Here is an 11,216-nt window from a genome sequence, read left to right on the forward strand (position 1 = left end):
AATAATTCAGTCTAGATATCTTTGTGGTTGCTGGACATCTTAGGCCCTTATTTCGATAAGATCGAGTAAGCTTCGAGGACATCGACAACAGGGTTCGATTTCATGAAACCACTTGTCGATAAATCGATAAAGGTAGAAAACTTAAAGATTTTGTTGAAGTTTGAAAAAGTTTTCTAGCCAAAAACCCTAGGGTGTTCTATTCAATTTTAAGGGTTTTAATTACCTAGTGTTTTGGGACATGGGATGTGAGGCCAAGATTTACCTGTGACGAGTTCGAGCACATATCCTGTTGAGGCAGACGCTTGATCAATCTTTCTATGGGGCTCCTTTGTCTAGTTGACTCAACACTCACACTAATTGACAAACCAGGGCACTTTCACAGGTCCCACCACGTACAGGTATGAGTCATATACCACTGAGAGACTACTAATGAATAGTCTTCCTACCGCCACATACATGTAAGAGTCATATGCCTCCCATCCGCATAGGGTCCATTAGATCATTAGTCTTCCTACCAAAGACTGTACTTTTGTTGAAGATGAGGACCCCATGTAATCTCTTTGATCAATAGTCTTCAATTGATATCTTGACATGCCTCTTGCCATTTGATATCATGAATATCATTTGGAGTCAATGAGTTTTGGGTTAGAAGGTAATCTACTTGATCCTCTAGTTTGAAATTTTTTGCCATGTGGTCTACATGTGGTGTAAAACCAGCTTTCAACTTATAATTTTGGGTTTTAGTTTTTCTTTCCTTTAACTTTACATGAGTCGGCAAAAAGGTTTATAACTAGTATATGCTTGATGTGAAGGGACATTCAGAATTCTATTTAATGTAGGTCTTCCCACAAATGGAAGTCTATTACTCTTTGTTATTTTGTTTGCTGCAACCATTTCTTTGAGTCCCCATTATTTTTTACTGATCATCAGAGACCATTGTTGTTCTTTCTTATGAAGTGTTGTATTCTCTTTGTTCTTAAGTTAGTTCCCTTTTATTTCATGTCTATCTTTTTTCATCTTGGCTATAAAGAATTAGCAGCTCACTTGTTTTTGGTGCATGTGTAACCCATGGTTGAGACCATCATGTCAATGGTTTGGATTGCTGAACCATCAGTCTCACTTGTATTGATAGGGGTAAGATCACTTCATAGAAATGCTCCATGCGGGATCTTAATACAAAACATTCACATTACAACTATAGACAACACTAAACCATCTATGTAGTTGCATCTTTAATATCAATCACCATGGGACACCATATATTGATTTTTCTGTATTGCTTGTCAAAACCAGTTTTGAAACAATCATTGTAATTCTTAGGTGGGCTACTTCTTCTTCTACCCAAAAACTCTAGAACAAGTATGCAAAATTCCCTCCAGAAAATATTAATTGGTTGGAAACATGTATTGGAATTGAAATCAAACTTGAAATCCTTAAGGTCTGTTTGGATAGGGTGAATCCAAAAGGTGGAAATGGAAAAGAAAAGTGGAATCTGAAAGCATGTGTTCCCTAGGTAAAACCACTGAATTTTCATTTCCTTCCCACCTGTTTGTAATGCTGCAAGAGTTGCTGTGGAAAATATGTAATTCCATTCCCTTTCATCTGATTGGATTGGCATGCAAAAGTGAGGAATTCTAGCTGAAATTTATATGGTGCTCCTTTACAATTGTGACAATAACATACACCTATGCTACAAGTAACAATCCTACGGCCACATATTCATGCTAGAAGAAAATTCTACAGCCACATGGACATAACTAGACTCCAATGTACAAGTTGGGTGTTGTCAGCCATCTGTCAATATAAGTGGGCTGCACTTATCTACTTGCTGTACCTCCAAAGTTCTGTACACTATTCCTACTGCAATATATGATGGCCCACCAAATGAAATTGCTGAACATATATCTTGCTGTCCACCTCAACATCATACGACAAGTGGGATACTTCATAGAAGAGAAGTGGCGACCACCCAAACCAGATTAGATCATTCATCTGGTGGACTAATAACGGATGTGCTATGGACTGTGGCCCTTGAGTTTATGCATACTGGATGATCATAGCCATCTGATTAACAACCTGATAGCAGATCAAAAGAATATTTCAAATGGTTCTCATTCATAGGTAGAAGCTGTGCATTAATTTTGGTTGAAGAAGGATCTAAAATGGGAAGCAATGATGGTGCTGTCCAGTGTATCTAAACATGACAGCAGGAGATTGAGCGCAGAGAGGTCACTTGATGCAGCAACAGGGTACCCATGGCGCAGAGGCGTTTGAGAGCTTGGGCGACCTTGAGAGAGTACAAATAGAAAATGGATTTGGTAGTAGCTGAGGGTTTCATGGGGTGATAAACCTGGAGGAATGAATCATCACCTACCAACTCTATCCCCTAATGTACAAGTCAAGAGGTGAAAAGATGTGACACTTTTTGTTTTTCCATCTGGGTAGATTATGTTTTTACGTGTGGTGTCATGTTTTGTACAGGTTGGTTTGAAAGGAGAAGCCATGAATCTTGACTCTCCGAATGGCATTGCGTCTGTGGAATGGATGTAAGCATCATTAGCCGTTCAAAAACAACAGCCCTTAACATGGTATTAGGTAAGAAAATTGAGTGCTGAATATGCGCTTGGAACTATAGTGATTATTCCAGCATCAGAATCACTGATCTTCTCAACATGCAGGCTTATTTTGATGCACCTGGGGGAGATGAGCCGTTGGCTTGGACATGGGGGGTATGGGGAAAGGGTCAAGTGTGGATTAATGGGCAGAGCATTGGAAGATATTGGAGTGCTGTTGCGAATGGCATGTGCAACGAGTGCAGTTATGCTGGGACATATCGAGCGCCAAAATATCAAACTGGTTGTGGCCAGCCAACACAATGCTGGTAAGAACTTTTACAGCATCCAGAAATTTTGAGCTGCTCATGTGGAAATTCATTGCATTTGCTGATTATACTGACAGATCAAAAGCCACGGGAAATTTAGTTCTTTAATGCGGGCTGCATTTTGTTTGGGCTAGTTCGAACTCATGTCATCTGAAATCCAGGATATTTGCATGATAAAAGCACCTCTAAGTTCAAACATTTCATTCTCATCACGCTGGCTTTGTATAGACAAAGAGGGTGCACTCCAGTAGTACAATAACACCATAAGCTTATTGTGGTACAGGGCAGATTTGGGGCTCACTTGATGAATGGAGGCCAACCTCTCCATATGATGAGTCACCTCATATTACCTCAAGGCGCCAAAAATCAGCCTGCTCCAACACTCAAATGGGGCACAAAGCATGGAAAAATGTGAGAGGGGACACCCACCCTTCATTTCCACATCGGCTCACCTGAATTTCGAAACAGCATGATTTTCAGCTTGACCATTCATACAGACCAGATGGAGGGTCTGAATGGGCTGGATTTTACATACACAACACGGTGGGCCATCCATGCAAGTCATGGGTGGATGTTCTCTCCCAAAATTTTTCCATGTGGCGTGGCTGACCTGATTTATGGGTCATCCTGATTTTAGGACCCTGAGTGTAGCATGTGCAGAGGCACATGATGTACAGATTGGATTTTATCCATGCATCATATGGCCCCACGCTTGCCTAGTACCACCCTACACCCCAGGTTACCATGGTACTGGCACCACTGGTGTACACACCAAGGCGAAAAAACCTTTTTGGTGTTGTCTGTTTTGATTTGGAGTGTCCGAATGGGGTTTATTTGATCTTGCGACCCATTTGGAAGCATGCCAATCATTTTGCAATCATATGTTCTGTGTTTTAATATTTGGAAAAAGAAAGCTTTAGTTTTAATATTTTGGAAAAGGAAATCATTTCTTTTCTGTGGATATCTATAAAAAAATAAATAAGTGATGTACCTTCCCATTCACAGTTGCATTGAAAATTCATACTGATAAGACGATCCAAACTGTCCAGTCAATGGCATGCGGGAGTGGGTGGACAAGATTGTTCATAGAACCATGTGATTTCCGGATTTTGGCATGGTGTAGTTGAAGAAGAGAGAAGTGCACCTTTACTCATTTTCTCTTGACAAAATGAAGCTATCTTTCAAAGGAAGGAAAACAAAAACAAAAATAAAATAAAAGAGCGAACTTGCTGAACCAAATGGATGGCCCAGATAGGTGATGTGGATGCGCACAGGACCAAATGCAACTATGTGCATGGGAACTCTTCCATACACTTAGCCCCCTAGATCATTTGTCTTACAAAGATTCTAGGTAACATATGAACCATGAAGTGATATTCTGGCAAGTGATTATTTTGGAAAAAAGAAATTGCTTATCAGATGATGTCAGATAACTTTGGGGGCCAGCTCTTGTTAGATTATAATAATCAGTCTTCTTCAATTTTACTACTTGCTTTGTTAAGAAGTGTTTCAATAAGCATCATCCCAAAGAACACGAAAACCAAGAAGAGTGAACTTGATGCCATTGGTGGCAAGTGTTCATTGCATGCTTTTGATATTTCTGCAATAACAAGGAAGTCCTTCCATTGTGTTTCAAACCAGGAGAAAGGCACTGATGGCTTTGAAGAGGATGATGATGACTTACATGATGATGAAGGTGAAGATGATAAGGAGGACAACTAAGTCACTTTGGCGGATCTCTGTTTTTGGATTTGACTGTTACGGGATCATGTGAAACAAGTCCCATGGTTGTAGAAGGGCTAAGGTAACAAAGTTTCCTCCATTTCTAGGCTTTTCTTCTCTTATGTTCGGCAGTCCTTGTTGTTTTCTTTTTCTTTTCTTCTCTTCTTCCGCCTACCTCTCTCCAGGGGTTTTTACTCTCTGTAGCACAGTTGCACGGCAGTCATTGCAACTGAGGCAAATCCCAGCTTGCTCGAGAAGTGTTGGGTCTTATTTGTTGGGAACTTTGGTGGGGCAGAGTAAGGTTTTTCTCTTCTTCTTCTTCTTCTTCCTTCTTTTGGGCTCTATAGTTGTATTTACAATTTATAATATTCTCTCTCAAATATATGTTTTGTTATTATATGTATCCATTGATGCAGTCAGTCCTAAAGATGGCCATTGTCCAGCTAGGGAAGAAAATCATCTGGGTATCATCACTCTTGTTCTTTTGTACCTTGTATTGTGACCGTGTGAATGAGGGTGGGTCTGGGGCTGCAACTTGGGTTAGGGTCAACTTGAACCTGATTGACGCAACCCCAAGTTCTGATTAGGTTGGGTTGCGGTTGTCAAGATCCAGTTTTGTTTGAGCAAATTCAGGTTGGTTTAGGTTGGGTTGGCAACGATCATATGTAGTACAAGAAATTTCACTTTTACCTACGAAAACTTTCGTAGGTAAATGATATTATTTCGTAGGCAAAGAGTTTTACCTACGAAAAATTTCGTTGATAATTTCATTGGTAAAAGACCATAGCTAAAGGTTTTTATCAACGAAAAATGTCATCGTTGGCAATAGTTACCTATGAAATTAAAAACGTTAATAAGACTTTTACCTACGAAATATTTCATAGGTAAATGATATTATTTCGTAGGCAAAGATTTTTACCTACGAAATATTTCGTCGGTAAATCACCGTTGCCAAAAGTTTGCTGACAATGGGGAGACTTTTAGCTATGAACTTTTTCGTAGGTAAAAAGTGTGTTAAGACTTTTATCTACAAACATTTTCGTAGCTAAAAACTTTGTGTGAACACACTGCTAAGACTTTTACCTACGACAGTTTTCATAGCTAATAGCTACTTACTGAACCTTTTACCTACAAAAATTTGCGTGGTAAAAGTCTCTTTTTTTTCCCCCAAATTCAGGCAAAATTTCCTGTTATACACCTGTTACAATATATTTCATTATATTCACATTCCCATTTTTCCAAACAAACACAAACTACATCCATCCTTGACCTGAGGCATTCTGGTTTTCTACAAAACTAATTTGATCTAATGCTGGTTGGGACGACAACACCATCTTTTCTTCTTTTTTTTTTTGCTTTTTCTTTTTCAAGAGCAGAACTGAAGAAGACAGAGAGAAACAAAGGATTCTGGATATGTCGTTGGGACAACCTATCAATGCTTTCCTAGTGTAAAGCATCCATGTTCAACAACAGCTCTTACGTATGTGTCGTTGAGTGCAAATATAAAATAAGCAACAATTTCTTTATATTCAAGTTGAACATGAAAAATTAGTGAACTATGGGAATCTAATCACATAAAAGCATCACGATGCTCCAATCATCAACAGAAGCATCAATTGAAATTATAAGCAAAACATAAACATCTTAGAAAACACAATAGGCAGCTGGATCCTATGACCTTAGGACATACCATCTCAGAGTTGAAGCCGAGAACCAGGAGACTTCATAGGTGCTCCATGTTGCTGTAAATGAACTGTAACTTAGACATAAAAGTAAAATGTTGCACATAGCAACAGTGATGAATTCTCCAAATAAAACATAAAAACATGAAACTGTTGTATCATGTTTTCATGTTTGGATTAATATTTTCTGTTATATCAATTTTTAAGACTTAGTTGGACATTTAGAAAGCATTAAGACTCATAATTTTTTAATACTCAAATTATTTCTTAATATCACGAAGTCAAGCCAGCTCTAGCCCCTCCCTCCATGCCAATAAAGCATAGGAGAAAACTCCAATATATTGTATATTTCATCAAATAGTAGTTTCTTCCTCCTTTTTTCTGTGGGTAGGTAAATTGGGATCACACCTAAGACCTAAATGTTGCGTCAAAGATCACCATCCATGGAGCAACATGATCGAACCAACTCATAGTTACTACTTACTACATTCATCCAATTGTTAAGTGAATTTAGTGGACCCACATATCTTACTCCACTACCTGAAAATACACATCGCAAATGATTATGTAAGAATACAAGTGATACAAATAGAATACATCAAAAAAATAAAAAAGAAGAAAAGAAAAAGAAGACTGAGGGAATTTCACCTTTGCCTAGCTGTAAGCTGTAGCAGGTTGTTGCAGGAATAAATGAGTTGCTATCTATAGAACTGCAGGCCCTTAACGGTGGTGATTGGTTTTCAGCCTTTCATAGATGAGTTGGAGATGTAGTCCTGCTTGTATTTTCTTGGGATGGATATACATTGTTGAGCTCGTTAGTGGAAGCTAAGTGGGTTTTTATTAACAGTTAGTTTCTTTCCTTGTTTTTCTTACATTGTTTAGCAGGCTTTCGTTGCTGCCAATAGTCCAATCTCAAATAGGTGTTACCATTTTTTGGTTTAACACCAAAAGAAAAGACATCTTTTACCTTTAATCCACTCTGGCAATCTCCATGAACTGAAGGGGTAATTCTGGCCATACCTTCTCATTTTCTCCAAATTTAAAATTCCGAAGGTGTGTTAGGAATGACAGAATATGGGATTAAAAATAAAAAAAAAAAAAAAAAAAAATCCAAGTTTTTCAGATTTGTCACAGGAAAGGGGATTCAAATATGAGACGGTGCACACATCTCAAATACTTTCAAGGATGGAAGCTGGAAGCTGGCAGAATCCAGCAGTTCTCCTACTAATATTCTTTCATCTCCCCACTTGAAACGAATGGATGGAGCTAATTCTAATCCTATTCAACTGATCTGCAGTTCAACACCAGTTGTGTGTAAACAGGCTCTTAAACATATCGAATTTCATTTTATGATTTTAATAGATACAAGTTCGAGTGATTCTGCGACTAGTTGCTCCCGCTGAGGAAAGCTGACCGTTCCACACTAATGGGTCCACAATATCAAAGGCTCACCTAAGTAGGGGCATCGGGATTATTTGGTTGACAAGCAATGCAAAGGCTACCCTAATTAGAGATGGAAACGTAACACATCCAAACAAGATCCATGCCACTCATCAGGTGGGGACCACTGTCATTACCTACAAATCAGGCTGGTACTATCATCAGCAAGGCCAAATGTGTACAATAAATAAATAAATAATTGATAGTTGAAGAGAATTAACCAACATGGATTTTGGACTACAGCAGATGCACTACCTTGTGAATAGCTTTTTATTTTATTTTATTTTATTAAATGAAGCCCACTCATGAGTTAGTCGCTCAAATGGGAGTTTTTTCTCAAATGAAAGTAATTCATCTGGTAGCTAAATTTCAGCAGCAACATCTGAGTTAGTCACTCAAATGGGTGTTTTTTCTTAAATGAAAGCAATTCATCTGGTAGCTAAATTTCAGCAGCAACATCTGAGGACACCCTTAGAGTAACTTTCACAAGTGTACCACTCATTCAGTATAATCAAACTCCTAGATGCATTACAGGTAAACCTCCTATTTCTACCATTTGATCATCAGGCTGAGGAAATTTCACCGGTATCCCTGCAATGGGTTAGCTGTTTTCCCAGATCTTGCATCTGTCCATGCTTTTGCAATCGTCCACTTCATGTCATCACCTCCGTCCTCATACATGTTCTGCAACAGGTCATTTTCTCAGCTTAATCCAGAATGTGCAACCCCTTGATATCCATGGTGGTTGACAAAAGGAGGTAATGTATGATGCTCAGCCTATAGAAAAAAAGGGCAATTTTCAGTTGTGTCAGCACGCCGGACACTTGAGGCCTGCTTTTCAGTGATCCAGACAGTTCATTTCATGCTAGCATAACTGCTTTTCGGTTTTTAATCATCCATTTGTAGGAAAGCAATTATAGATGGCGAGGATCTTCTCCCTGAGGTGGTTTCCACAGCATTTACCCAATCAACAATGGGGCACAACAACAGCTAGGACTCATATGCACAGAATGTTGGCTCAAAAAAAAAACTGCTAGTTCAGGCCGAGGCATAGGACATTTCCCAAGAAAAGAATGGATACAGGACTTACCTTCATCAAATCCATAATTCCAGCCATTGGATCCTTTTATGTATCCATATTTGGCTTCAACTGCAAAATAATAAAACTGTAAAATAATAAAACAAACCTTATAACCATTTCTGAGACAAAATCACACAAGTTGGAATGTATAGAGCTGTTCACTCCAAGGTACCCAAGTACCCATGTGGACATATACATTCAACTATAATTCACAAAACAATATCAATTTCGGTTTTCATCATCCAAAGACAGGCTGACTCCTTGGATAGCAGTAATGTGGATTGCCATATAATAATAACAATGCCTTTTTTTACCATGCCATGCATATGTTCTTTCATCATCCACAGACACAGGAAATGAAAGAGGAAATGAAAAATTGGCATTTACCTTATCTTCTTTGAAGTGCAAATCAAGCCAATTCCCTTTTGAAGTTTTAGACAGTGTGACAATGACTCGGTTGGGCTTAACAACCACCTTACATTGCTCAGGCACAATCTCCTTGTTCAACTTCAGTATGGCACAATGGTAATTCTTCCCTTGAACGTCATGGAATTTAATATCAACAGACAGGCTTGAAAACAGTTTCCACCTTCTCTTGCTCCACACCCTCCAAGGACACGTAAATCTTAAAGGAAAACAAATAATGAAAAATAAAAATCAACTTTTACATTTAATTTCTATCAACCACAAACACTAGAGACACATGAGAATATGTTTCCAACTGTCTTTAAAAATTGAAGTACAACATTTATGAAAATAAGATTTAAGAAGGAAAAAAAAAACCCATGTTTGTATGTACAGTTAAGCTAATGGTGTTCCCTAATGATTGTAATGAAGAAGTAAGCCTCAAACTGGAACCATATTCCTTTCCAATCTGACTTGAAAGTGGCATAGTTGCAACTGGAAGCCAAGTCCTTGAATATGATTGCCAGGTACTTTTGCTTATTTCCACTTTAGTATACTTTTAATTGCAACCAAATTCGATAGCATCCATACACACCCAATTCAAATTAGGTGAGGCTCCTACTAGTGCAAGTCATCTCATACCTATTTAATAAATACAACCAGGAAAAAAAAAAAACACCAGCACAACTTTCTGAGTATAGTATTCTTAGTAGTAACAGAAATTTGCGAGATTCAACAAGGAGCTGAGTTAAGAAATCTGACAATACCATATGCAGAAATATGCCACATGTGATGATTAAAAGTTCTCTTAACTTTTGAACAATACCATATGCAGAAATATGCCACAACACTTCAAATTCGGAAGTTGAACCCGAGTTTTGTCTAGTTTTGTCCATATGTACTGCAATAAAGGTTCCAGACCCAACCTAATTTGACCCCCACTTCAGCAACAAGAAGGATACATTTTGTGCTTTGTATAAAGGCAAAAGAAGTTTCTTATGGTACCTCATAAGGAAAAAGAGATCTTCCTCCTCAAGCAAATAACTGATAAAGCAGAACCCAACATCCAAGAAAGTCCATTTACACCACAAATCAAAATTTTATTAATGCAACAAGCAAACTTGAAAAAAGAACTTAAAAAAATAACAAGGCTAATAGGTACTTGCATAGAAATTGTGTCAGCCAACAGGCTCTAGTAATTTCAAATTGTCTATTAGGTGATTTAAGTTATGGAGCAATAAGGAAACTGAGAACTAAGAGAAAAATGCTCCAGCTGTACAAGAAGCATAACATGCAGTTACCAATGCGCAATGACGAAAGGCGGAGCTAAAATCCTCCAAAAGTGGTGACTCAGATCGTGTGGTTCCCACCAAGTGGAGAATAATCCATTGAGTAAGTATTTCCTGAATCATGGGAATCAATTCAAGATATACATGAGAGATGTCTTCATGAACCATAAGGACCTACAAACAAGTAAGAAATTCAATAGAGAAAAGAGAGATTTAGGTGAGATTCTCAAAGTATGGCCGTAATTGTAGAAAGGTTTGAATTTTAACACAATTACATAGAAGTTTCACTAGAAAATGCATAATGACAGATGAGACTGCTTGGAAGAACTTGGAAGAAAACAAACTCAGTGCAGCCCAAAGTTGACAAACAGTGAACAAATTCAAGGCAAAGATGGCACTTCTTTAAAAACATCTAAAAGATGAACCTGCAAAAGTTTGGTTTTTAGGGGAACTATAAGACTTGCTACATCTAGAAATTTGCCAGTACTTACAATGAGGAGGTGGGACCTCAAACAGAGAAAGTTACAATGAGGAGGTGCCCATACAACTTGCATTCCAATAGCAGATGAAAGGACATTCTCCCAAACATCAGTGATGATTTTATTTTAAAGAAAGAGAAACATAAATATAGAGAGCGCTGACAAGGGCTCAGATACAACAAAGGCATTGCATTGGAGATGACTAGCTCCAATCTAGTCACCCGCCGCAAGTCTGTT

At 38.2% G+C, this 11,216-nt stretch overlaps 1 long non-coding RNA gene across 1 annotated transcript; it reads left to right on the forward strand.

Annotated features, from left to right (window-relative positions):
* Positions 1-385: 385 nt before the first annotated feature.
* LOC131237197 (uncharacterized) lies at positions 386-5,073 on the forward strand. Its single transcript, XR_009167104.1, has 3 exons — positions 386-2,595; positions 2,679-2,881; positions 4,523-5,073. It is a non-coding gene; the product is annotated as an uncharacterized LOC131237197 (long non-coding RNA).
* The last annotated feature ends 6,143 nt before the right edge of the window (positions 5,074-11,216 follow it).

Source organism: Magnolia sinica, chromosome 2 (assembly GCF_029962835.1).
Source record: "Magnolia sinica isolate HGM2019 chromosome 2, MsV1, whole genome shotgun sequence".
In the NCBI taxonomy this organism is placed as follows: domain Eukaryota; kingdom Viridiplantae; phylum Streptophyta; class Magnoliopsida; order Magnoliales; family Magnoliaceae; genus Magnolia; species Magnolia sinica.